The sequence below is a fragment of the Sturnira hondurensis genome, unplaced genomic scaffold, assembly GCF_014824575.4.
Source record: "Sturnira hondurensis isolate 20B ecotype Veracruz unplaced genomic scaffold, ASM1482457v3 Scaffold0025598, whole genome shotgun sequence".
NCBI classification, from domain to species: Eukaryota; Metazoa; Chordata; class Mammalia; order Chiroptera; family Phyllostomidae; genus Sturnira; species Sturnira hondurensis.
The window spans coordinates 531,275-553,573 of NW_028098229.1; the positions used below are offsets into that span (position 1 = coordinate 531,275).

The 22,299-nt window shown below is 39.2% G+C and overlaps 1 long non-coding RNA gene across 1 annotated transcript; it reads left to right on the top strand.

Moving 5' to 3' along the window:
- Positions 1–330: 330 nt before the first annotated feature.
- LOC118982712 (uncharacterized) lies at positions 331–14,327 on the top strand. The gene is made up of 3 exons (XR_005065587.1): positions 331–405; positions 2,025–2,035; positions 14,316–14,327. It is a non-coding gene; the product is annotated as an uncharacterized LOC118982712 (long non-coding RNA).
- Positions 14,328–22,299: the final 7,972 nt, after the last annotated feature.

Consider the following 22,299-nt stretch of genomic DNA (forward strand, 5'->3'; position numbering starts at 1 on the left):
AACTAACATGTCTGGGGAAGAAAACAACTGTTGCATACTACAATGGCTCAGAGCAAATGAGGGCTTTACAGAGTGCTCACGCCATTCTTCTGAGGCCTATTTATGCACTGTTAGTGATCCACTGTTACTTCTTTCTGTATTTTATTGTCCTGTATATTCTTTCCACTTTCTTCTGTTTCAAGCCTTAACTGCATAATTCAAATCCCACTTTATTGAGACTCAATGTTTTTCACCTCTTATGAACCCCCACAAAAAAGAAGAATATAAAAATTCCTAACTAAAATCCAGTCATGGTTGGTAGTCACATCCTAGGCCTACAACTTCCTTCACAAAGATCAATCTTTACCTGAAGTGAGCCTGTCTATTGTCTTTGTGCATCTAAGATAACAGACCTTTGAAATATCAGTGTAAAACACAACCCTGGGCACTAGAGCAGAGGACCACAGAACCCTCATTATTATTTTGGTGCCTGCATACCACCTCTATGTGTTATAAATATGAATTATTAACTATCCTGCACCTACCAATGTAGAAAAAGTACATGTCTCTCTGTTTTGTTTTTTATCCAGTCCCAGAGATTTCTCCACATTGCTTTCTCCAGTTGCTTTAATCTCCCAACAGTCAATTTCATGTAACACTTCTTATGTCTCTTCCTTTGATTCTAATGTATAAAATAATAAAACCGCTATTCCCTAGAGCATTTTTTGAACCCATTGAGATTTTGATTCCCAGCAATTATCATCAATTTGGCTTAAATAAACAAAAAAATTCTGTACAGGTTTGCACATTTCATATGTCAACATATCTAGTGTATATAAAGTCTGTGTCATATAATGTTACTCAGGGTCCACAGAGAGTTCGATTTGAGTACTTCTCCTCAGGAATTCTGGAATATCATGGCATACCTCTTGTTCTTTGATTTATGTATAGAATCATGTCAGCCAGTGAAAAGTGACTTCATCTTCACAGTTCCAAATAGTTAAAACAAAAATTTCCAGGAAAACAATTAGTTTGCAGAGTTTGGGGTCATACACAATGGTGGGTTCAATAATTCTATCAAAGTTACAGTTTGAAAAAGGTACATTGAGAGGACTCACATACTACAGTATGAGAAAGGTTCCAGCTCTGATCCCAGGGAGAGACAATGGAAATAGTTTCCACTTGAACTCATGGAGAAATGGCAGAAAAAGTACAATCATGCAACAGATATTTCCATGGTGTAGCTTTAATGAAAATTTAGCCTAATTTTTTAAACCAGGATCTCTAACATATTAAGGTAATAGCACTTACTATTCATAGGCCAAGCAAACTATTGGTAAATTGCTGGTAAGGTAGAAGTTCTAAGAGATATGATGAATAGTGGAAGATGGCATTCTCAGAATTGGCTGGAAAACAAAACAATAATAGTAAAAGTAATAATGATAATACTCATCATTAATTAAGTTTTCTTTATGGGTCAACACAATGTACATGATCTCATCTACTCCTTATAATTACTGTTTGAGGTAAGTATTTTTAAGTCATTTTACAGAGTGGGAAACTGAGGCAGAGTTTAAGCAATTTATCAGGAATCACACAGGGTATAAGTGACAAGGTCAGAATTCAATCCATAAGCGATTTCAGAGCTCCTATTCTTTTTTTTTAAATTTTATTTATTTATCTTTAGAGGAGAAGGGAAGGAGAGAGGGAGAGAAATATCAATGTGTGGTTGCCTCTCGTGTGTCCCCTGCTGGGAACTGGCCTGCAACCCAGGCATGTGCATGCAATTGTGACTGGGAATCAAACTGTGGTTGTTTGGTTTGTAGGCCCATGCTCAGTCCACTGAGCTACGCCAGCCAGGGCCAGAGCTCCTATTCTTAATCCTCATGCTCTATGTCTTCTCCACAATGGTACAAGGGCAGGGGAATGCTCTTGTATTAAAGCCCACGTGAATTTCCCTCACAAAAGGAGTCTTTAAACTGGCCACCTAATGGCAGGGGTGGGGTGCAAGACTGGTGAAGAGTGTAAGATCTTAAAGTCCAGAGGAGTAACCTCTGTTAGAATGGACCCAGTCTTGGATTTCCCAGTAGTAGAGATGGCCTGGGATCCAAAGCCTTCTTCTTCATTTTTCTCTAATCATTGAACACATGGTATGCATCTAGTTATAAATTTTCACTCTCAAGATGCGAATTCAATCTGTAATAATAATAATAATAATAATAATAATACTTTTAAAGTTTTATTTAAATAATAAATATATTATTTAAAGTATTATTTAAATACCAGCAAAACTCACTTGGCTGATTTAAACCCATCAAGAGGGTTTTTTTCCTTTTTTTCTGCTTTTTTTCTCTTTTCTTTTCCTCAACAAGTGAGACAATAAGACTTAGAGCTGTGAAAGGACCATGGAAAAACCCAGAGAGGGGTCATCTCAACAACTGAGAAACTGAGACAAATTTCAACTTGCTAGTCAAGAGAACTTGCAAGTTATTGTTTATTTGTATTACTATTTTTTCATGATTCTTACTTTTTATGTTATTACTGGGTTTTAAAATTTCTCTTCTTTCTGTTTAGTTTTCTTCATTTTGTTTGCTTAATTGCATTGTTTGGCTGGTTTTCTTTGTTCTCTCTTAAATAGTATATTTTTAATTTTCTGCCTTTCACTTCATTTGTGTTCCAATAGCACACTACACTAGGTCATGTACTTCTTTTCCTATTATTGTTATTCAGATCACATAGATTCTGCCATATGATTGTTGCTTCATTACTATTTTAAATAATGATTTTTCCATACAATTGTAAATACTACACAACACCCCTCCTGCATCTTAGTTCATTTCACTGTCTTCCAGAACTTTATTACTGTTGCAGTTAACTGTAGTCTCTCACACACTATACCTATTTTCTATCATTTACTGTCACTATATCTCATAATCTGACCCCTCATAAGCTCACCATTTTCTGTATCAAACTTACAATCCTTGTCCCCCCAACAAGAGTCTTACCCTTTTTCCACCCTGTCTAAAGGGTGACCAGTTGGGTGAAATACCACAGTTTGTACCATAATTATGCAAAGTATTTCTCTTATCTATGGGTTTGTACATGCAATACACTCCCACTGTCTTAAACCATTTTGCATTCCCCCTCACTGATCAAATAAAAGAGTAGGTGGGAGCTGTGAACATCAGTATACCTGTTGGAAGAGAGAACCCAACAACAAAGGAACCACCAACAGATAATAACAGAAGAAGGTGAGGGAGTGAGTGGAAGCCACAGTACCCTCCATCCAGGACCAATCTGGAATTACAGCTAAATGGTGGAGAATTTACCCAGAACAAACAACTAAAAAATAGTGAGAAAGAAGCCTCAAAATCTCAGACAGACAGAAGAACCATATTCAACATAAGCTGTCTACACCTGTACAACAAATACAAGATGTGGTAGGTGGAGTGACCCTCACTTAACCAGCTGGAGGGAAGGACCCACCAAAGAAAGACCCAACAACAATCAAAACCCAAAGACAAACACAGAGCCAACATAAATAACAAACCAAGAGCAGCAAGTTCAGGAGATCAAGGAGACTGCGCTACTGAATCTCAAAGGTCTCTTACCACAGAAGTTCACACCAAAAACCCAGGGAGTCAAACAGATAAATTTAAGAAGCAGAGGCTATCAGGAAGAGTCTCACAAACAATAGGAAGATGAAGAAACAATTCCCAAATGAAATGAAATGAGGAAGCCTCAGAAAGATTGCTATATAAAACAGAAGCAAGTCAACTATCAGATACTGAGTTCAAAGTAATGGTTATAAGAAAGCTCAATGAGCTCACAGAAAGTTACCAAAACTACAGGGAAACTACAATGAACTCACTATATCAACATGAAACTATAACAACATGAAAACTATATCAACATGGAACTGTATCAACATGAAAAAGCAAGTAGAAACTATCAACAAAGGCCAAGAGAAAAAGAAGAATACCATTTCTGAATTGAAGAACACAGTAGAAGGAATCAACAACAGGGTAAATAAAGCAGAGGATCAAATCAGTGAACTGTAAGACAAGGTAGAAAAAGACAGCCAGAAAAAACAAGAAAAGAAAAAGAGACTCAGAAAGAATGAAGAGGCATTAAGGGAACTGTAGGACAACATGAAACATAATATAGTATAATAGGGATAGCAGAAAACGAAGATGAGAGCCCCCCGACTGCTGAGGAACAGAGAGGAGCTGGATGTGGAGTTCAATACCAACAGCTAATGAATTAATCATTTATTGATTGATTACAGAGGCTGTGTCATGCAGCCTTCATAAAACAGCAAAAGGATTGGGTTTGGAGAACTTCTGGGTTGGTGAACACATGGAGGTTTCGGGCGAGTGGTGCAGCGTGCAGCTGGTATAGAAGCTCTGTGCCCTGTTCCCACATCTTGCCCTCTCATCTCTTCCATCTGGCTCAGTCATGTCCTTTGATGATAAACTGATGATCTGAGAAAATGGCGGCGGAGTAGGACGGAGCGACTGCAGTTCTCCTACACCTGGGGGAAAATCCTGGCAGATTTACAGAAGAACAGCGCAATCAATTCCCCAACCAACAATTCCCCAGCATTTATGAAAATAAGAGACCAGAGATAGTGACGAACCAGACAGCTAGAGGTCCTTGGGGTCTCAGGGATGCGAGTAAGGATGGAGACGGCCAGACCAGAGGCAGCCATTAGCCGGTGCTTAAAGACCTCGGATCCGCGGCTGCGCAGCGGTTGGAGCCCAGAGGCTTCCTTCCGTCTGTGCCCAGCGACAAGGGCGTCTGCCACGGAGAACTCATCAGGAGCCCGGCAACCCTGAGAAAAGTCGAGGGCAGCGGCAGCGGTGGCGGCGGTGATGGGATGGCAGCCATTGGCTGGCGCATAAAGACCTTGGAGCCTTGGCTGCCTCAGCGGTCGGGGCCCAGAGGCTTCCACTTGCGCCCAGGGACAGGGGCGTCTGACACAGAGGACTCAGTGGGAGCCCAGCAACTGTGAGTAAAGATAAAAGCGGCAACGGCAGGGCCGGCTGCCCTGGGCCAGCCCAAAATGCCTCAGAGCTGCCGCTGCCGCTGTGTTAGGGGTGTAGAGGCTTCCGTCTGTGGCCAGTGCCACGGAGGACTCATAGGGAGCCCAGCACCCAGTGGAACATTGGGCCGGCTGCTGGGTCCCTGGAAGAGCTGGCTCCCTCCCTCACCATCTAGGAGGGGCTGGGTGGCAGAGACCTGTCTGTCTAGGTGTGCAGGGAGGGTGGCAAGGACAGGGGGCCGTGTTCAGTTGCAATCTCAGTGGTCACCAGCCCACCAGCCTGCCAGCCCAGGAAATTTGAGAGGAGCATTGTCCTAACCAGTCAGGTTGGGGATTGGGCTGGGCTGAGAGGCACGCTTTCTGGAGAAGTTTTTACAGGAAAGTGGACTGAGGTGTTATGTGAAGGCAGCTTGACTTGCTTCTCACCCAGCCACAGGACAGTACCAGATCCCGTGGGTCCAAGGCAGCCTGTCAGGTGGGCGGGTGCCTGCACCCCAGTCTGGTAGCCTGGCTGGTGGGCGAGTGTGCGCCTGGGCCTACAACCCAGTCCACAGAGGGGTCCCACCGAAACCAGAAAAACCAGATTGGACAGTTTGAAAGCAACAAGGAAGGAGTTTTCGTCGTTGTTTATTTGTTTTGTTTTGTTTTTACTTTTATTTTTAAACTTTTTTCAGTAATCGTATATATTTTTTAATTTTATTGTTGCTGTATCTTTCAGCACTCTGTTCCTCTCCTTTCTTTTTTCCTGTTTTAGTCCCTCTTCATTTCACCCCAAACTTATTGCTTTTTCCTCACTTCTCTTGCCCTTTTTTTGTGTGTTTGTTTGTTTGTTTGTTGCTTTCTATAGCACTGTAAATACTTCACAACACATCTCTCCAGTCTTAGCCCACTTTACAGGTTCCTGAATTCTATTACTGTAGTGATTAACTCTACTTGCTCACACGCTACGTCTATTTACTATTCTTTACTCTCACCTTACCTCAAAATCCGACCACCCGCAACCTCACTGCTTTCTAGATACAACTCACAAGCCTTCCCTCCCCAACAAGAGACTTATCTTTGGTCTATCCTTTCCTAGAGGTGGCAAATTGGGTTGAAGATTACAGTTAACACTATATAGAGCCTAAAGATCTTCTATCTCTTCTCTGCCAGCTGTGACTGTAAATATCATAAAGTACTCTCCTGCTGTCATAAACCATTTTGCCTCCCCCTCCAGCTGATCACACACACACAAAGAAAGGAGTAGGTGGAAGCAGAGAACATCAAGATACCTGCAGGAGACTGTACCACTGAATTTCACAGGAATTCTACCACAGAAGTTCACACCATAAACCTAGGGAGTCAGAACAGATCAATTTAAGAAGCTGAAGCTAACAAGAAGAGTCTCATAAGCAATGGGAAGACAAAGAAACAATGCCCAAATGAAAGAAAAGGTGGAAGTCTCAGAAATAATGTTAGATGAAAGAGAGGCAAGTCAGCTATCAGATATTGAATTCAAAGCACTAGTTATCAGGAAATTCAAAGAGCTCACAATGAGCTACCAGAAACTAGAGGGGAGCTACCATGAGCTCTCCGCAAACTATATCAACATGAAAAAGGAAATAGAAACTATCACCAAAGGACAAGAGGAAATGAAGAATACAATTTCGGAACTGAAGAACACAGTAGAAGGAATGAAAAGCAGGATCGATGAGGCAGAAGATCGGATCAGTGAGTTGGAGGACACAGTAGAAAGAATCTCCCAGAAAGAGCAAGAAAGGGAAAAGAGGCTCAAAAAGAATGAAGATGGACTAAGAGAAATGCAAGATAATATGAAACGTAATAATATCCGAATAATAGGAATACCAGAAGGAGAAGAAGAAGAACAAGGGATAGAAAACCTATTTGAAAGAGTAATGATGGAAAATTTTCCTAATTTGATGAGAGAAAAAGTTACACGAATCCAGGAATCACAGAGAGTCCCATTCAAGAGGAACCCAAAGAGGCCCACTTCAAGACACATCATCATTAAAATGGCAAAATTTCAAGACAAAGAGAGAATCCTAAAGGCAGCAAGGGAGAAAAAGGAAGTAACATACAAGGGAGCCCCAATAAGGTTAGCTACTGACTTCTCAATGGAAACACTCCAAGCAAGAAGAGAATGGCAAGAAATATTTCAAGTAATGAGAACCAGAGGCCTACAACCAAGGCTACTTTACCCAGCAAGGCTCTCAATCAAGATAGAAGGCCAAATAAAGAGCTTCCAAGACAAAAGAAGTCTAAAAGAATATGCCTCCACCAAACCAGCTCTACAAGAAATACTAAAAGGGCTGCTTTAAGGAAAGGAAGGAAAAGAGAGAGACAGAGAGGAACTGTGGTACAAAAATGGCAATGAATAAGTCCCTATCAATAATAACCTTGAATGTAAATGGATTAAATGCTCCAATCAAAAGACATAGAATAGCTGAATGGATAAGAAAGCATGACCCACACATATGCTGCCTACAGGAGACCCACCTCAGGACAAAAGACCATCACAGACTAAAAGTGAAAGGCTGGAAACAAATTTTCCAAGCAAATGGACAAGAAAAAAAAGCCGGGGTAGCAATTCTAATATCAGACAAAATAGACTTCAAAAAAAGGGCCATAAAGAGAGACCCAGAAGGTCACTTCATATTGCTCAAGGGAAGAATCCAGCACGAAGACATTAACATCATAAATATATATGCACCCAACATAGGAGCACCCAAATATATAAGAAAAATCCTAGAAGACTTCAAGAAAGATATTGACAGCAACACAATTATAGTAGGGGATTTTAACACCCCACTGTCAAAAATGGACAGATCTTCCAAACAAAATATCAACAAAGATATAGCAGCATTAAATGAAACTCTAGAAGAAATGGACTTGACTGATATATATAGAGCGCTTCATCCCAAAGAAGCTAAATACACATTCTTTTCAAATGCACATGGAACATTTTCAAAGATAGACCACATGGTAGGACACAAAATGAACCTCAACAAATTCAAGAAAATTGAAATCATACCAAGCATTTTCTCTGACCACAAGGGACTGAAATTAGAAACCAACCCCACAGGAAAAAACCCCAAACATCCAAAATCATGGAGACTGAATGGTATGCTATTAAACAACGAATGGGTCAAGATTGAAATTAGGGAAGAAATCAAAAAGTTTCTGGAAACAAATGAAAATGAACTCACAACAACCCAAAACTTATGGGACACGGCCAAGGCAGTCCTGAGAGGGAAGTTCATAGCAATACAGGCTTACCTAAAGAATATAGAAACATTTCAAACAAACAAACTAACCCGACGCCTGCAAGAACTCGAAGAACAACAACAAAGACAGCCCAGAGCAAGTAGAAGGAAGGAAATAACCACAGTCAGAGCAGAATTAAACAACATAGAGACTAAAAGCACAATTCTAAGGATCAATGAATCCAAGAGTTGGTTTTTTGAAAAGATAAACAAAATGGACAAGCCTTTAAGTAGGCTCATTAAGAAAAGAAGAGAGAGGACCCAAATAAACACAATGAGAAATGAAAGAGGAGAGATTACAACTTATACCACAGAAATAGAAGGAATTGTAAGGAATTACTATGAAGAACTGTATGCCAAGAAATTTGAAAACCTAGGTGAAATGGACAAATTTCTAGAAAAATATAATCTTCCAAAACTCAGTGAAGAAGAAGTAGAAAGCCTGAACAGACCAATAACAGCAAATGAAATTGAGGCAGTAATCAAAAAACTCCCATCACACAAAAGCCCTGGATCAGATGGTTTCACAGGAGAATTCTAAAAAGCGTTTAAGGAAGAGCTAACCCCTATTCTTCACAGACTATTCCAAAAAATCCAAAATGATGGAAAACTCCCAAACTCTTTTTATGACACCGGCATCATCCTAATTCCAAGACCAGATAGAGAGAGAGCAAAGAAAGAAAACTTTAGGCCAATATTGCTGATGAACATAGATGCTAAAATCCTCAACAAAATATTGGCAAATCGCATCCAACAATACATCAAAAAGATCATACACCACGACCAAGTGGGATTCATCCCAGGGATGCAAGGATGGTTCAATATCAGCAAATCAGTAAATGTAATACACCACATAAACAAAAGCAAAGACAAACACCACATGGTCATATCAATAGATGCAGGAAAAGCTTTGATAAGGTACAACACCCATTTATGATAAAAACACTCAGCAAAGTGGGAATAGAGGGAGCATTCTTCAATATAATAAAGGCCATATATGAGAGACCTACAGCCAACATCATACTCAATGGACAAAAGTAAAATCTTGCCCACTAAGATCAGGAACAATACAAGGTTGTCCACTTTCAACACTTCTATTTAATATAGTATTGGAAGTTCTAGCCACAGCAATCAGACAAGAAAAGGCAATAAAAGGCATCCAAATCAGAAAGGAGGAAAGAAAACTGTCATTGTTTGCAGATGACATGATAGTGTACATGGAAAATCCTATAGACTCTACCAAAAAACTGCTCAAACTAATAAATGAATTTGGCGAAAAAGCGGGATACAAAGTCAATATCCAGAAATCAAAGGCATTTCTGTATACTAACAATGAATCAGCAGAAGCAGAAATCAAGAAAAAAATCCCATTCGATATAGCAAAAAGAAAAATAAAATATCTGGGAATAAACCTAACCAAGGAGGTTAAAGACCTGTATGCAGAAAATTACACAACACTGAAGACAGAAATCAAGGAAGACACAAACAAATGGAGATGTATACCGTGTTCATGGATTGGAAGAATTAACATCATCAAAATGTCCATACTACTCAAAGCAATGTACAGATTCAATGCAATACCTACTAAAGTACCAATGGCATATTTCACAGACATAGAACAAACACTTCAAAAATTTATTTGGAACCACAAACAACCCCAAATAGCAGCTGCAATGTTAAGAAAGAAGAACAAAGTCGAAGGGATCACAATACCTGATATCAAATTGTATTACAAGTCCACTGTAATCAAAACAGCCTGGTACTGGCATAAAAACAGGCACATAGACCAATGGAACAGAATAGAGAACCCAGAAATAAACCCAAATCTCTACAGTCAATTAATATTCGACAAAGGGGGCAGTATCATAATATGGGGTAAAGATAGCCTCTTCAACAAATGGTGTTGGGAGAAATGGACAGCTACATGCAAAAAAATGAAACTCGAGCACCAACTTACATCATACACTAAAATAAATTCAAGGTGGATAAAAGACTTAAATATAAGCCATGACACCATTAAAGTCCTAGAGGAGAACATTGGCAGGAAAATCTCAGATATTTCACGCAGCAACATTTTTACTGATATGTCCCCTAGAGCAAGGAACATAAACGAAAGAATAAACAAATGGGATCTCATCAAAATAAAAAGCTTCTGCGCAGCTAAAGAAAACAGTATTAAAATAAAAAGGCAACCAACTGTATGGGGAAACATATTTGTCAATGATACCTCAGACAAAGGTTTAATCTCCAAAATATACAAAGAACTCACACGACTTCACTCTAAGAAGACAACTAACCCAATTAAAAAATGGGGAAAGGACTTGAACAGACATTTCTCCAAGGAGGACATACAGAGGATCCAGAGACACATGAAGAGATGCTCAATATCACTAGCTATCAGAGAGATGCAAATTAAAACTCCAATGAGATACCACTTTACACCAGTCAGGATGGCCATCATAAACAAAGCAACAAACAACAAATGTTGGAGAGGGTGTAGGGAAAAGGGGACTCTGGTCCACTGTTGGTGGGATTGCACACTGGTACAACCATTATGGAAAACAGTATGGAATTTTCTCAGAAAACTAAAATTGGACTTGCCTTTTGACCCAGCAATTCCACTGCTGGGATTGTATCCTAAGAACCCTAAAACACCGATCCCAAGGAACCTATGCACCCCAATGTTCATAGCAGCACAATTTACAATAGCCAAGAGTTGGAAGCAACCTTGGTGCCCGTCAGTAAATGAATGGATCAAAAAACTATGGTACATATACACAATGGAATTTTATGCTGCAGAAAGAAAGAAGTAGCTCCTACCTTTTGCAACAACATGGATAGAACTGGAAAGCATTATGCTGAGTGAAATAAGCCAGGTGTTGAAGGACAAATACCATATGATCTCACCTCTAACAGGAAGCTAAACAACAAAACAAACAAGCAAGCAAAATATAACCAAAGACACTGAAATAGAGAACAGGCTGACAGTGACCAGAGGGGAGAGGGGAGGGAATTTCAGGGGAAATAAGGGAGGGATTTAGAGGAACCTATATAAAGGATACATGGACAACAACTGAGAAGGATGGAAATGGGAGGGAGGGGGGAGGATGGGGGGTGGGATAGGATGGGAGTAATAGACAGAAAACTGTACTTGAAAAATAATTAAATAAAAAATTTGGAAGGCCCTGGCTGGTGTAGCCCAGTGGATTGAGTACAGGTCTGCGAACCAGAGGATCGCAGTTCAATTCCCAGTCAGGGCACAGGCCTGGGTTGCAGGCAGTTCCCTGCAGGCCAACTCCCAGCAGGGGAGTCATGAGAGGCAACCATACATTAATACTTTTCTCCTTCCCTACCCCTCTAAAGATAAATAAAGAAAATCTTTTTAAAAAATTTGGAAAAAAGTATAACAAAAAAATAAAAATAAAAAAAAAACGAAGATGAGCAAAGGATAGAAAACATGTTTGAACAAGTAATAATAGAAAACTTCCCTAATTTGATGAGAGAAAAAGTCACACAAATCCAGGAAACACGGAGAGTCCCAATCAATAGGAGCCCAAAGAAGCCCACTTCAAGACACATCACAATTAAAATGGCAAAATTTCGAGACAAAGAAAATCTTAAAGACAGTAAGGGAGAAACGGGAAGTAATATACAAGAAAGCCCCAATAAGACTAGCAGCTGATTTATCAATGGAAACTCTCCAAGCCAGGAGAGAATGGCAAGAGATATTCCAATTAATGAAAAGCAAAGACCTGCAGCCAAGACTACTCTATCCAGCAAGGCTCTCAATTAAAATGGAAGGCGAAATAAGGAGTTTCCCAGACTAAAGAGGCCTCAAAGAATACACCACTGAATCAACACTGCAAGAGATGCTAAAAGGACTGCTTTAAGAAAAGGAAGAAAAACAGTGAGAGAGAAATGAATGCAGGTACAAAAAATGTCAGTAAATAAGTACCTATCAATAATAACCTTAAATGTAAATGAATTAAATGCCCCAATCAAAAGACATACAATAACTGCATGGATAAGAAATTATGAGCCTCACCTGTGCTGCCTAAAAGAAACCACCTCAGAACAAAAGACCTACACAGACTGAAAGCAAAGGGCAGGAAACAAATATTCTAAGCAAATGGACAGGGGGAAAAAGCCAGGGTAGTAATACTCATATCAGACAAAACAGTCTTGGAAAAAAAAGGCCATAAAAGGAGACCCCAAAGGTCACTTCATAATACTGAAGGGAAGGATTCATCAAGAAGACATAAACATTGTAAATACATATGCACCCAACACAGAAACACCCAAATACATAAAGAAAATTTTGGAGGACTTCAAGAAAGATATTGACAACAACACTATTATAATAGGATATTTTAACACCCCACTGTCAAAAATGGATAGATCTTCCAAACATAATATCAAAAAAGATATTGCAGCATTGAACAATGCCCTAGATCAAGTAGACTGAACTGATATATATATATAAAAGTTTTCATCTGAAAGAAGCAACATATACATTCATTTTTTGTTGTTTTCTCTGTTTTCTTTTTAATATATTTTATTGATTATGCAATTACAGTTGTCTCATTTTCCCTCTTCATTCCCCTTCACCCTGTACACCCCCTCTCACCTACATTCCCTACCTTTAGTTCATGTCCATGGGTTGTACATATAAATTCTTTGGCTTCTACATTTCCTATACTATTATTACCCTCCCCCTTTCTATTTTCGACCTACCATCTATGCTACTTATTCTCTGTAACTTTTCCTCCTCTCTCCCCCTCCCACTCTCCTGTTGATAACCTGCCAGGTGATCTCCATTTCTGTGGTTCTGTTCCTGTTCTAGTTGTTTCCTTAGTTTGCGTTTGTTTTTGTTTTAGGTATGGTTGCTAATAATAGCAAGTTTCTTGTCATTTTACTGTTCATATTTTTTATCTTCTTTTTCTTAGATAAGTCTCTTTAACATTTCATATAATAAGGGCTTGGTGATGATGGACTCTTTTAACTTGACCTTATCTGAGAAGCACTTTATCTGCCCTTCCATTCTAAATGAGAGCTTTGCTGGATAGAGCAATCTTGGATGCAAGTCCTTGCCTTTCCTGACTTGGAATACTTCTTTGCAGCCCCTTCTTGCCTGTAAGGTCTCTTTTGAGAAATCAGCTGACAATCTGATGGGAACTCCTTTGTAGGTGACTGTCCCCTTATCTCTTACTGCTTCTAGAATTCTCTCCTTTATTTTAATCATGGGTAATGTAATTATGATATGCCTTGGTGTGTTCCTCCTTTGGTCCAACTTCTTTGGGACTCTCTGAGCTTCCTGGACTTCCTGAAAGTCTATTTCCTTTGCCAGGTTGGGGAGATTCTCTTTTATTTTTTTAAATTTATTTTAATTGTTGTTCAAGTACAGTTCTCTCTCTTTTACTCCCATCCCAGACCACCCCCCAGTGCTCCCTACCTCCATCCCATTTACAACCCCCCTTAGTTTTTGTCCATGTGTCCTTCATACTTGTTGCTGCAAATCTGCCTTCCCCTTTTACGCTGAAATTCTTTCTCCTCTTCCCTCTAGTCACTGTCAGCCTGTTCTCTATTTCAGTGCCATTGGTTGTATTTTGCTTGCTTGTTTGTTTTGTTGTTTAGGTTCCTTTTAAACGTGAAATCATATGATATTTGTCTCTCACCACCTGGCTTATTTCACTCAGCATGATGCTTTCCAGTTCCATCTAGTTCCTTTGCTTTTGCAAAGGGTAGGAGCTCCTTCTTTTTTCCTGCTGCATAGAATTCCGTCGTGTAAATGTAGCATAGTTTTTTGATCTACTCATTTACTGTTGGGTCTTTTATTATTTGTTCAAATAACTTTGCCATTGGTTGCTCTTCCTCTTCTCCTTCTGGTACCCCTATAATTTGGATGTTGGAACATTTAAAGATGTCCCGGAGATTCCTAAACCTCTCCTCATTTTTTAAAATTCTTCTTTCTTCATTCTTTTCTGGTTGGGTGTTTCTTTATTCTTTCTGGTCCATGCCATTGATTTGAGTCTCAGTTTCCTTCCCATAATTATTGGTTTCCTATACATTTTTCTTTATTTCACTTAGTGTGGCCTTAATTTTTTTCATCTAATTTGTGACCAATTTAGCTAATTTTGTGAACATCCTTCTTACCAATGTTTTGAACTATGCATTTGATAGGTTGTCTATCTCTTTGCTGCTTATTTGTTTGTTTGTTTTTTTCTGGAGCTTTGATCTGTTATTTTGTTTGGGCTATTATTTTTTGTTTTGACACATACGTTATGTAGTAAGGGGCAGAGCCTTAGGAATTCACCCGAGAGGGGTAACCCACGTCACTGCATTGTGACACTTCATGTGGAGTAGGGGTCTGAGAGGGAGCAATGGCACTTACTCTGCTCTCTGTCGGCTTTCAGTCACTTACCCCTCTTCCCAGAAGCAAATTGGGCCCTTCTGGTGCTGATTCCTTGATGGGTGGGTTTATGTGCATTCTAGGACTCTGTGGGAAAAAAAAAACTCTCCTGTGAGGCTGGGAGTTACTCCTGTTGCTACCTCAGCCCCCACAGGTGTTTTCAATCAGTGGTTTGAGGCTTTATTTCCCTGCGCTGGAGCTCTGGGTTGTGTGGTCCATCTTGCTACCAAGTTGTTTTTCCCAGTTTATCTGTGCACAACTGTGGGACCACCTGCTCCACCAGCTGCCACCGCATCCTTACCAGCCACCTGCAGCCTTGTGGGCCCTGCTCCACAATTCAGCATGGGGTCCACCAGCTGCCGCCTTGCCTGCCCTGCCCTCAAGCCATTGCCTTGCCACAAGTCCTCTCCACGTGCTTCTCTCTGCCCCTCTTACTGATCTGGATGAGTGTGTCTTCTTTGGTTTTCTGACTTCTGTACAGTTCCATTTTCTGTCAGTTCTGGTTGTTTTTGTTTTAAAATTGTTGTTGTCCTTCCTTTGGTTTTTGAGGAGGCACAGTGTATCTATCCTACACCTCCATCTTGGCTGGAAGTCAAAATATACATTCTTTTCAAATGTACATAGAACCTTTTCAAGGATAGACCAGATGATAGGACACAAAAGAAGCCTCAACAAATTCAACAAAACTGAAATCATATCAAGCATTTTCTCTGACCACAAGGGACTGAAACTAGAAACCAACCTCAAGGAAAAAGCTAAAAATACCTCAAACTCATAGAGATTGAATTGCATACTATTAAACAGTGAATGAGTTAATAAGGAGATCAAGTAAGAAATCAAAAAATTTGGGGGAACAAATGAAAATGAACTCACAACCATCCAAAACTCATGGGACACAGCAAAAGCAGTTCTGAGAGGAGAGTTCATAGCAATACAGGCCTACCTAAAAGAGATAGAAACATTTCAAACAAACAACCTAACCCTACACCTACAAGACCTCAAACAACAACAAAGACAGCCCAGAGCAAGTAGAATAAAGAAAATAACCAAGATCAGAGCCAAATTAAACAACATAGAGACTAAAAGCACAGCTCTAAGGATCAATGAATCCAGGAGCTGGTTCTTTGAAAAGATAAACAAAATTGACAAGCCTGTAAGGAGAGTCATCAAGAAAAAAAGAGAGAGGACCAAATAAACACAATCAGAAATGAAAGAGGAGAGATTACAACTGACACCACAGAAATACAAAAGATTGTAACAATTTGCTCTAAAGAACTATATGCCAAAAATTTGAAAACCTAGGTGAAATAGATGAATTTCTAGAAAAATATAATCTTCCAAAACTCAATGAAGAAGAAGCAGAAAGCCTGAGTAGACCAATAACAGCAGAAGAAATTGAAGCAGTAATCAAAAAGCTTTTGACACACTAAGGCCCTCGACCATATGGTTTCACAGGAAAATTTTACAAAGCATTAAAGGAAGAGCTAACCCCTATCCTTCAAAGAGTATTCCAAAAAGTCAAAGAACCGGGGAGAGTCATCATCCTAATTCCAAAACCAGATAAAGACATAACTAAGAAAGAAAACTTGAGTATAATATCACTGATACACATGGACACCAAAATCCTCACCAAAATATTGGCAAACCACATCCAGCAATACATTGAAAAGATCATACACCATGACCAAGTGGGATTCATTTCCAACATGTAAGGATGGTACAGTATTTGCAAATCTATAAATGTAATACATCACATACACACAAAAAAAGACAAAAATCACATGGTCATAGCAGTAGATTCAGAAAAAGCATTTGATAAGGTAGAGAACACAGTTATGATAAAAACACTTAGAAGAGTGGTAATACAGAGAGCATTACTTAACATAATAAATGCCATATATGGGAGTCTTACAGACAACATTATACTTGATAGGCAAAAACTTAGATCTTTCCCACTAAGGTCCGGAACAAGACAAGGATATCTGCTTTTATCACTTCTATTCAACATAGTATTGGAAGTCCTAGCCATGGCAATCAGATAAGAAAAAGAAATAAAAGGCATCCAAATTGGAAAGGGAGAAGCAAAACTCTCATTCTTCACAGAAGACATGATCGTGTACATAGAAAATCCTATGAACTCCAAACACACACACACACACACAAAACCCTGCTTGACCTAGTAAGTGAATCTGGCAAAACAGCCAGATACAAAGTCAATATTCAGAAATCGAAGGCATTTTTGTACACTAACAATGAAATATCAGAAACAGAAATCAGGAAAAAGTCCTATTTATTATAGCAACAAGAAAAATAAAGTACCTAGAAATAAACCTAACCAAGGAGGTAAAAGACCTGTACTCAGAAAATTGCCCAACACTGAAGAAAGAAATTAAGGAAGACACAAACAAATGAAAACATGTACCATGCTCATGGATTGGAAGAATTAACATCATCCAAATGTCCATACTACCCAAAGCGATTTATAGATTCAGTGCCATCTGTATTTAAGTACCAATGACATATTTCACAGATATAGAACAAATATTTTAGAAATTTATTTGGAACCATAAATGATCCAGAATAGTTGCAGAAATTTTGAGAAAGAAGAACAAAGTAGGAGGGATCACAATACCTGATATCAAACTGTACTATAAGACCAGTGGAATCAAAACTGCATGGTACTGGCATAAGAACAGAAACATAGACCAATGAAATAGAATGGAGAGCCCAGAAATAAACCCAACTCTCTACAGTCAATTAATATTCGACAAAGGGGGCAGTATCATAAAATGGGGTAAAGATAGCCTCTTCAACAAATGGTGTTGGGAGAACTGGACAGCTACATGCAAAAAATATGAAACACTGTCACCAACTTACACCATACACAAAAACAAATTCAAGGTGGATAAAAGACTTAAATATAAGTCATGACGCCATATAAGTCCTAGAGGAAAACATACACAGGAAAATCTCGGATATGCTATGGAGCAATATTTTCATTGATATGTCCCCTAGAGCAAAGGATATAAAGGAAAGAATAAACAAATGGGATCTCATCAAATTATAAAGCTTCTTCATGGCTAAAGAAAACAACATTAAAATGAGAGAACCAACTGTATGGGAAAATGTATTTGCCAATGATACTTAGGACAAGGGCTTGATGTCCAAAATATGTAAAGAACTTATGGAACTCTATTCCAAGAAGACAAACAACCCAATAAAAAATGGGCAAAAGACTTTGAACAGACACTTCTCCAAGGAGAACATATAGAGGCTCAGAGACACATGAAAAGATGCTCAGCATCACCAGCCATCAGAGAGATGCAAATTAAAACCACAATGAGATACCACTTCACACTGATCCGAATGGAGAAAAGGAAACCCTAGTGCATTGTTGGTGGGAATGCAGTTGGTGCAGCCACTGTGGAAAACAGTATGGAATTTCCTCAGAAAACTAAAAATGAAACTGCCTTTTAACCCAGCAACTCCACTGTTGGGATTATACCCTAATAGTCCTGAAACACCAATCCAAAAGAACCTATGCACCCCAATGTTTATAGCAGCACCATTTACAATAGCCAAGTGCTGGAAGCAACCTAATTGCCCATCAGTAAATGAGTGGATCAGAAACGGTGGTACAATTGCACAATGAAATTCTATGCAGCAGAGAGAAAGAAGGAGCTTATACCCTTTGGGACAGCATGATGGAACTGGAGAGCATTATGCTACTCAAAATAAGCCAGGTAGTGAAGGACAAAAATCATGTGATCTCACCTTTGACTGGAACCTAATCAAGAAAAGAAACAATTAAGCAAAATATAACCAAAGAAATTAAAATTAAGGACAATCTGGCAGTAACCAGAGGGGAAGTGGTAGGGGTTTATAGGGGAATGGGGGGAATAGCTTTTGGGAACAACTATAAAGGACACATTGACAAAACCAAGGGGGGGTGGAAACAAGGGAGGGTGGTACGGACAGCTGGGGTGGAAGGAGAATGGTTGGTGGGTAAATGCAGACAACTGTAATTGAACAACAATAAAATAATTAAGAAAAATAAAGAATTGATACCTGTCCTTCTCACAATATTTTTAAAAATAAAGAGAAAGGTGTGATTCTAAACTTATTCTATGAGGCCAGCATTATGCTGATATCCAAAGCAGTTAAATTTCTTGAACAACAAATATTTTTCTCTTGGATAGCTTTAACCTTCACACTTACTATCAATTCTAAACTTTCAGAGCATTATCAAGTCTCATGGTCCAGACTTTCTACTTATGTATATGTAGATTTATGTAAATATTCATGAAAATCAGGCACAACCACTGGGCTCCCGGGGAGCCCTTGGTATGGCAGAGGTCAAATATCCTTGGCTTAGAACTCAATCCTACATGCAGAGTTTTACAAGTCAATGGCAGCTCCTGAACACAGCAGTCTTTAAATGCTGTGATAATTCTATGCTTGAGTAGTTTTTAGTCGTAATTAGGAAGGGATGACCTAGTTCAGGGAAAAATGAAGAGCAGAGTGAAACAGAACTTCAGTGTTTCCACTGATCTAAGGTGAATAGTCAGCAGGCATGGCTTTTTCAATTTTCAGTTGGTTTTGATCTGAGTGCTGAAATTTCCTAACTTACCTAAAAGGCAGGATAGTCCAAGCTACCATCTTTAAAGGCCTCAGTGCCAAGGAGCCACCTGTCTTGAAAGCTATGGGCACCTACCTGATACCCTGCACTGCCACCAGCTATATTATCCAAGGCAACTGAGGATCTGCAATGACTATTACCACTACTATTTCTCAGATCAGAACTACAGAATTTTAGTTTCAGTGTAACCAATGAAAAGGGCTATTAGCTGTTGGAATATCTTTGCAGGTGCTTTTTGGATACTCTTGGGTATAGTGGGCCAGGCTGTTTCCAGTCCTTCTTTCTACAACTGAGGAGATGGTATGTGGAGTGTGGGAGACGATCATATGAAATCTTTGTCATATCTGGAAGAATGAGACAAATTGGCCCTCTACCATTCATGTTTGCATAGGTCATTGAATTCACATCCAGGGTTTTTGTGTGCTTCTATTGCAGGATTCAGTTAATTGTACTGGGTAGTTGGACTTTGAGCTTCACCAGCCTTTCTTGCCCAAAATCAAATCTTGTGCAGGGAAACTTTAACAGTTTCCATCACTGGCCATTCCCAATCTACCACCAAACAGAACTGCATCCTTGTTTTCCCACATCCTTTGTCTTAAAGCCTACCAGTGAGAATATTCCTGTCCTCTTGATATATTTCCTGGCAGAGACCAGGTCATTAAACACATTCACAGCTGAATGATGAAAAAAAAGACATGATAGTTTTAATTAACTTTTTGCAGTTGAGACCTAGGTTCTTTGGATGAGATTGCTTCTACGTTTTTCTGATTCCACATCCCTGAGACTAAGATTAAAATGCCAGTTCTCTTCAATGAAATGGTCAGGAAAACATTTACAAATATCTATCTTTGAGTTAAGAAAAGGAAATTAGTGAGTGCAAAATTAGCCAAATTTCATCAGGAGTTTCTGTAAAAACTTAATTTATCAGAGTAAAATAGATTATCTTGTGTTATGTAGTTCTGGTGATGACAAAAATTGGAACACAAAATTAAAAGGGTTGGTATGAAGCATCTAAAAAGTCAGAGATGAAGTTTCTTCTCTTTAGCACAGAGAGCAAAGGACCTGGGGAAAGAGAGGTGAGTGAGGAAGCTTTTCTTTAAATGAGACAAGAAAAAGCAAAGGGTTATGCCATGTGTGAGGGGATTGAATCAAAACCTAGCTTCCAGTTTGCCAGAGAAGTACTTTCATTTAGACTACAAATAAATCTCACCTGTGGTTAGGAGTAAGCTGTACCATGTAAGCAGTACTAATATTTGAAATTGAAAATTGCTCTTACTTCTAATTAAAAGGTATTATATTCTTACTGGCTGTGTTGTCCAAGAATCCATTAATCAAAGAAGCCATTACATCTCTACTTACATGAATTCCATTATTATATCACGTGAGTTATGTTCAAACATTTATTGCCCAATAATTTTCAGAGAAAAATGTAATAAGCTGGGTGGAGATACTATTAATGTGAAGAGATTTTTTGGCACAGACGTTAATGAAGTGCATGAACCAACACTCTGACCCCAATTATAATGAACTTTTCCAAATTCCAAGGCTAATGGGTAAGCTGCAAGCTCTGTAAATGAGTGCTGGATTTGAGCAGCACTCTGTGAATGTCAATTTAGCCCTAGATTTTTGCAAGGATATCAGGTAAACAAAATCAAAGAGCTTTCTGATATTCCAGAACATTTGAGGCTGCTTCTTACATGCCCATTAATATTGCAAAAAATTCTGACAATGCTTTATAGTTTTTTATGAGAGAATTCATCATGTATGTTACCTTTTATGACTGTGCTTGTCAGACTACAGAATTATAAGATAAATAATAATGGTAGGCACATAATATTTGCTTTAGGAAGTCCAAACAATCATAAAAAGATGCTGTACTACCCATACTTAACACTTGGTCCTAGACTCTGAAATGCTATTAGTTTACTACATATTTGAGGCAGAAGAACAGACTCAAAATGAGACTATTTGGATTTGGGCTCAATGATAGCATCCTAGCATTTGAAAGGACTCCAGGAGTCATCTAGCCTGGACAAGTTCTTTCAGTGAGAGATGAGGTGAAGCCTGACACTGAGGAATTCAGTTGCCCAGCCATACAAATGGGTACGATCATGGGAGGCCCCTAGGCACAGGGAATAGTTTTACTTTTTAGCAACAGAATATATTTTAGGTAAAATAATGTGTGAATTTTCAATGTATAAAACACATAAAATCGAGATACTTGGGTTGAAGGCAGAGAGGTGGAGAAGAGCCCTCACCCAGCAGCTCTGCTCCCAACCTCACCAGTTTTTTTATGAGAAGTTATTAGACACTTAGCTCTCTGGGAAACTTAATGAGTTAGGACTGTTCTGGTTGCAAAGAACTCAGTCTGGGTAAGAATGAGATCAAGCAAAATAATAACAATGATGGTAATCATTATTTCATGGACCCAGAAGAGTAATGCAGCTTGGTTAGAAGGAGGGCCTGGGTTGGTCATGAGATCTCTCTCGTTCCATTTCCTCCCTTAGACATACACATACACTTACAAATTCCATGGGGAGAAATATGATTTCTCCAATTTGGTTAGGGCCCATCAACACCAATGGGGATGAGGGTAGTGGTAAACTGGGGACAAATGATGGATAGGCTAATATAGTAGACACGTGGCTATCTGTGACTTGGGTGTCAGTTCCTGGAGAAGAAGAGCTGGTTAGGTAATCCATATTATTTCAGTGGCATGAAAACCACTGAAATAATATGCTGTTAGTACAGGCAGCCATATATGGGAATGGGACAGGAGCTTGGAGACCAACTGAGTTACAGAAAATAAAGCCATCCAGACTGGGCTTCTGAGCATAATTCTGAGATACATGACTGCCAGAGGGCAGCAAAAGTATTGGTGTTTGTCATCTGAGAAGTTCATTAGGGGATAAGAGTGATCTCTGTGAACCCTGACAAACATGGCAATGGGAACCTAGAGCAGGCA